A 7,145-nucleotide genomic window follows, 5' to 3' on the forward strand; every position below is an offset into this window, starting at 1 on the left:
TACTATTTGATTTATTTGAGGCTTAGATATCCCCTCTCATTTTTCTTTTTATAAATTACCATGACACAAAAATTCTACCATTGGATTTTCTTTTAAATATTGATATGTTGGAATCTATTTTCAGATTTTTTTTTATATATATATTAATAGAACACTTGATCCTCCATAATACTCTAAGTACGACATCTCCTCCCTTTTTTCATGTATATGAAATCATGATATCCAATTTGAAAGTAGGATAGAAATTCGCTAGATATCCTACCTTATTGGATCTTTTTGATGCGCGATGCCAAATCCCTAATTTCTTTAATTTCTTTCGACACATAAAATTCTATATTTTCTTCTTTTTTAACCGTTAGATATCTTGTTGCAATTATTTTTAAACTTTTTTCATCATTGCGACACTTGGCCTTTGATATTAATTCTAGTTATGTCGGTCTCTCTGTCACCTGCAAAATCAGCACTATGTAATCTAGATTTAGGACAGAGATTGGTTGGACATCTCACTCTGTTGGAATTCTTTAGGCTTATATGTCCAATCTTCTTTTCTTTTAGATCTTCTGATATATTAATTTTTTATCATTGATCTCCATTGAAAGTTGGATCTTTAGTTGGTATTTCTTTGTAGATTTTTTTCGCCATCTTAATACTTAACTTTTTCATATTAGTTCCAGATTGCCAATCTCTTGTTTTGACATGTAAAATCATGAGTGACAATGTAAAAATGGTATGGAGATTGGTGGGACATCTTGCCCTATTGTATTTTTGTGAAGTAAGGTGTCCGGTTCTTATTTTTAGTTTCTTCTATCATAATTCTTTTGCTGATGGCTCTCCTTTGGAAGTTGCCTATTCTATTAAAATTTAATTCTAAATTTTTTCTTTTGCAGTGACAACATTCTATATTAATCCTAGGTATTCTTTTTCTTTTTCTTTTTATCAGTTCCTTCACATTAGCAATCATGTGAGAAATGCATGAGGACTACATTTGAATATCTCTTTGAAGACTATCTTATTATCTAGTGAGGTTGTTTCAGCTTTGTTGTTTCTATTCCTATAGAACTATATGTGAATTAAAATTATGCAAGTTTTATGGTTGTGTAGATAGCAAATATATGGAAAGCCAATCCAACCAAAGAGAGCAATAGTCAACACATTTTATGTTATGGTTATTAATACATCCCTAGAACATGTCAAAAATGTTTGTCTGCATATCTAATCAAATATGTTACATATGTCTTCTATTTAGATCTCAAGGTAAAAATATCCAAAAATATCGGTATACATGATTGCTTTAGACAAACATGAATAACACAGGAGTGCTTCAATATTTGTATATCACACAATATAGCAAGGAGTTCAATATAGCCAATATGATGTATTAAATTAAAAAAATTTAGGGGAAAAATTAGTGTTTAGAAATAAAATAAAAAATAAAAAAGTCATACAATTAGTATGCTATATATTTACTTTCACTCTTCTATTTATTTCCAAAACCTTTTAAATGGTATTAAGAAGAGACATTGCAAAAGAGATTGCATTTACCGAAGGTGTGCTTTTCATTTGTGCATGTGTTTGCATGTGTCTAGTTAATTTGAGCCAGACATATAATATATAAATGAAGATTTTTTATCATCTTTGAACCATAAAATTATCTAGCATGAATTTGTTACAATGAATTTGCAATGAAAGCATATATTTTACAGGCTCAAAATTTAGATATATTTCAAACTCACAAACTTTTAAAAGGATGTTTGGTTGGGATAATTAAGGTTTGGAATGAGAATCAGAATGGATGACTGATTTATGTCACAAATTGACATAAAAAGTATCAATTAATATCTAAATTATCTAACTTTATTAAAAAATTGATACTTGTTATTATATTTTACAGAAGAAGAGATCATCAATAGAAAGAACAAGGAAAGAGGATTCCAACGGCGCAAATTTTATGCAAAACGGAGTTAAATTGACCCAGGAATTGAAGAATGAAGAAAGAAGACTCAATTGGGTCAAATCCGAGTCAAATCATATCAAAATTGGTCAAAAATCAACTAATTTGGTGATCTGATTAGCCGCCTGGTCCACAGCAACAGGCGCATGGACCATGGACCCATCGGCACACCATAAACCCCCCTAACAACCCTCTAAAACCTCTTAGTCCCACATCTAAAGTTTTGAAAACCTTATAACCCCAAATGCCTATAAAAAGCCCCCAAAGGCCCTTGTTTTATGTATTCTTCCTTCCGATCAAGCTTGTAACCCTAGATAGTGGGGTTTTTAGCTCTCTTCTCAAGCCTCGAGCTTTGAGATTTTTGTAATAAATTTTTTTTTTTTATATAAAATCTTATTTTTATGCAATTTCATCTCTTTACATTATGCAATTTCTTTTTCTTGCAATTAGGATAGTTTAAATTATGCAGTTTAAATTTATGCAATTAGGATAGTTTAATTTATGAAATTAGAGTAGTTTATTTTTCTGCATTTAAATTTTGCATGTAGATTTAGATCATGTCTAGCTAAGCATCCCTTCTAGGGTTTGCGATGAAGCTAGATCATGAGTAGGGATTTTACATAGGGTTCTTTCTTTTTCTTAGGGTTTCTTTTTCTTCCTCTTTTGCCAAGAATTTTTGATGAACTACAGTTGGGTCAGAGTCCCTTCATAGTTCATGCTTGATTCAGTGCATAGGAGGAGAAAACCCTAAGGGATCCTAGTTACTACTCCCCTGTAAAGAATCTTGATGGGTTATCGTTGGGCCTTAGTCCCTTCATAATCTATGCTTGGGAAAGACAAGAGGAGTAGTCGTTAGGATTAATAAGAAAAATTCTAGGTAGAATTCCCTAATCTAGATCTAGTGGATTCAAAAACTCTAGATCCTTAGTCTTATTGTCTTTAGCAAACAACTTTCGACTTTCGATTTTTGTTAAAGCTCGCTTGAGCATAGATTTGAAAATCGTTTTTAAACCAAGTCTCTGTGGGATCGACCCGTACTCGCTGGTCGTGCTACTCTGCACACCGTGCGCTTGCGGTTTTATTTACAAATTTTAAGATTTGCACATCAAGTTTTTGACGCCGTTGCTGGGGATTTGGCGTTTTAAATTATTTTCAAATATTTGTTCTTCGTGCTTTATAACTCTCTTTCTTTTTCCTTTAGGTTTCTATATTTAGTTGATGATTGCTGGAAAACTCAGGTACGCTTCTAATTTCTCTTTTATTATTTTTAGTTAATTACTTTTCCTTTAGACCTAATCATTTGAATTTACTTAATCACAAAAAAAAATAATAATAAAATAAAATAAAACAAAAGATATTTCATAATCGTGAAGTAAAATATCAAAATTAAAAAAAAAAATTCTAAATTAAAATCTTTTACATTCTTGATCATCTTGTTTATTTGCATTTGTATTTTCATAATTAATCTAAAGGCATCAACCCATTAACAAGATAAGGTGGGGATTTCATTACCCTTCCTTAGCCCAAAAATCATCTCTATCATATTGCATTACCTAGACCTTTAATCTTAAAATCAATTAGACGTCAACCTTAAGGAATTCGAGCTCAATAGGACAAGGAACCCTGAGAGTTCTACCAAGTTTGAGTTGTTTGATTAGTTGGTGTTTAGGCAAGTCCCTGAGGGTGGTTTGTTAAATTGATTCAGTTGCTGGCCTGGCCAACTCGTTTGGTGTCTAGAAAGGCAACGATGAGTGAACCTCCCACCTCTTATACTTACCTGGCTAACTAGTTGATCAATCTCCACTTGGAAGGCTTGAAGGGTCATCTTGGAACAAGTTAGGAGCTGTCTAGATTTAGGTTAACCCTAGGATAGATTGAGTTTAATTTATTGTTTCACTTGTTTGAAAAAAAAAATTGTATAAACATCGAGAATCGTACACCTCGTGTGTGGAGAAGAGTGTCGGGTCGTCTAGTTAGAATTGAGTCAATTCCTGTTGTTCCAATGGCTGAACCAATCCAACCCATGACCCTTAAGGATTTGTGTTATCCAGTTGGCTCCATCCAACCATCTTGTATCAGGTTGACACAACCCACAGCTAACAATTTTGAAATCAAACCTCAAATCATAAATATGCTTCCAAAATTCACAGGATTAGAGGATGCTTATATATTTATTAGAGAATTTGAGGAGGTATGTGCAACCATGAAACTGCAATTAACAGAGGATGAGGTCAAACTTAGATTAATCAACTTTGCCCTTAAGGACAATGCTAAGAAGTGGCTTTATAGTCTGCCAAACTATTCTGTCACTACCTGGGAGGGCTTTGTGAGAATATTTTTAAAAAAGTATTTTTCCCATCATAAAATAGCTAGGATTAGGAATGAAATAAATCAATTTTACCAACTAGCTGGTGAATCATTTTGGAAGTACTTTGATCATTTCAAGAATCTTTTGACCCAATGCCCACACCATGGAATAGAAACTTGGAGACTATGCCAGATCACCTATGAGGGGTTAGATTCAAACTCAAGAACCATGCTAGAGTCCATGTGCCAAGGCCAATTTATGGACAAAGAAACTACTGAAGCTTGGCAATTCTTAGAAGACCTAGCCGAGAAAAATTTACAGTGGGAAATAACTAGGGAACCTGATAAAGCTACACCTTCAAGAGGAGGAATGCATCAAATTCAACCAACCCTAGCATCAGAGGCCAAGATTGCAACCTTAACACGTAGATTGAAAGCCTTAGAATTACAGAGACCAGCCAATGTAAATCAAATATCTGCACCCATGTGTAAAGGGTGCAATGCACCAGACCATGTCTTAGAAGAATGTTCCTACTCGAATGAGTGTGCACAGGTGAATGCCACCTATCAAGGACCATTGAACAATCCTTATGCACCCACATATAACCCAGGTTGGAGGAATCACCCGAATTTCTCATGGTCCCAGAATCCTAATGTAGGCAATCCAAATTTCAATCAGCAAAATCTAAGGTCCAACCTAGTAATGAACAACCCGCCAGGCTTTCATGATAATGACAAGAAAATTACCTCTTTAGAGAAAAGCCTAGAAGCCATGATGAAGACACATACCAGCTTTATGCAAACCACGGGTCAACTCATAAATAATAACACCCAAGCTATAGCCCGTCTGGAAATGCAAGTAAGTCAGCTGGCTTCGACCATTAGTGAACGAGAACATGGTAGGTTACCTAGCCAACCTGAGCCAAATCCTAGGAACCAAAATGATCCACGACCCCAACAAGGAAACCAAGTTAATGGTGTAAATGCCATTCATACCTTAAGATCAGGAAAACAAATAGACAATAAGGTAGTTGCACTTGATGATATAGATGACTCATCTGCCGAGTCACCTTCTAAAACTACTACCTTTCAACCTCAAGCACCAGAAACTGAAAATTCACCTAGTCCAGTACTTAAAAGTCCTAGAGCTCCTTTTCCAAACAGACTGAAATCCAATAAATCTGAACATTTAGACAAAATTTTAGAGGTATTTAAACAAGTCCAAGTTAATATTCCTCTTTTAGATATAATCCATCAGGTTCCAACTTATGCCAAATTTTTAAAAGATCTCTGCACTAGAAAAAGGACCACTAATGTACCAAAGAAAGTATTTTTGGCTGCAAGTGTCAGTTCATACCTATCTAGCCATGTGCCAATTAAATATAAGGACCCTGGAGCTCCAACAATTTCTTGTGTTATTGGAGAAACCAATATAAAAAAGGCCTTGCTAGATCTAGGAGCTAGTGTGAATATCCTTCCATATTCGGTGTATGAACAACTAGGATTAGAAAAACTTCAACCTACTGGGATCACATTACAATTAACCGATAGATCTCTCAGGATCCCTAAGGGAATGGTCGAGGATGTTCTGATAAAGGTTGAAAATTTTATTTTCCCTGTAGATTTTATTGTTTTAGAGACTGAGCCAGTTGCGAATCCTAAAGGACATATACCTGTCATTTTAGGAAGATCATTCTTAGCTACGGCCAATGCTGAAATCAATTGTCGAAATGGTCTAATGAAGTTATCCTTTGGGAATATGACCATTGAGCTTAATATTTTTAACTTAGAACAGGAATCCTCTTCTCATGCTGATGTCAATGTAGTTCAAGATGGTATTTATGAATCCATTGACATTAGTGATGATGAAGTCGACCTAGAGTCTAACCCCTGGTTAATCCATGAGTCTGAGGATGTCAATGAAATACTTAAAGAAAATCAGATTAATCAGGAATCGACACTTCCTACTGAACCAATCATTGAGATGGTGAACTCATCACCTAAACCATCGATAGAGGAAGCACCCATTTTAGAACTGAAGCCCCTCCCAGAACATCTCAAGTATGCATATCTAGGACCCAAAGAAACTTTGCCTGTAATTATTGCATCAGACCTAGATCCCAAGCAAGAGGAGGAGTTATTGTCAGTTCTAAAAGCAAATCAAGAGGCAATAGGTTGGACCATTGTAGATATCAAAGGAATAAGCCCTTCTATAGTTCAACATAGAATATACTTAGAGGAAGAGGCTAAACCAACAAGAGAAGTCCAAAGAAGGCTTAATCCAGTTATGAAGGATGTAGTTAAAAAGGAGATTCTGAAACTCCTAGATAGTGGAATAATTTATCCTATTTCTGATAGCTCTTGGGTAAGCCCAGTTCAAGTAGTACCCAAGAAATCTGGGGTAACAGTGGTCCAAAATGATGCAAACGAACTTATCCCAACTAGGATCCAAACGGGATGGAGGGTCTGCATAGACTATAGAAAGTTGAATGCTGCGACAAGGAAAGATCACTTTCCTTTGCCATTTATTGATCAAATGTTGGAAAGACTAGCCGGACAAGAGTTTTACTGTTTTCTTGATGGATACTCCGGTTACAACCAGATCCCCATAGCCGCTGAAGATCAAGAAAAGACTACATTCATCTGTCCATTTGGTACTTTTGCCTATAGACGAATACCCTTTGGACTATGTAATGTACCGGCAACCTTCCAGAGATGCATGATCAGCATGTTTTCAGATATGATAGAACGATTTCTAAAAATTTTTATGGATGACTTTTCTGTTTTTGGCCTAACCTTCTCCGAGTGTCTGAATCACCTGCAATTAGTTCTAGAACGATGTAAGGAGAAGCACCTAGTTCTCAACTGGGAAAAACATCAGTTTATG

At 35.1% G+C, this 7,145-nt stretch overlaps 1 non-coding gene across 1 annotated transcript; it reads right to left on the reverse strand.

The window, feature by feature from the left end:
- Positions 1 to 4,322: 4,322 nt before the first annotated feature.
- On the reverse strand, positions 4,323 to 4,429 carry LOC140854979 (small nucleolar RNA R71). The gene has a single exon (XR_012138072.1). It is a non-coding gene; the product is annotated as a small nucleolar RNA R71 (small nucleolar RNA).
- Between the last annotated feature and the right edge of the window lie 2,716 nt (positions 4,430 to 7,145).

The sequence above is a fragment of the Elaeis guineensis genome, chromosome 1, assembly GCF_000442705.2.
Source record: "Elaeis guineensis isolate ETL-2024a chromosome 1, EG11, whole genome shotgun sequence".
NCBI lineage: Eukaryota > Viridiplantae > Streptophyta > Magnoliopsida > Arecales > Arecaceae > Elaeis > Elaeis guineensis.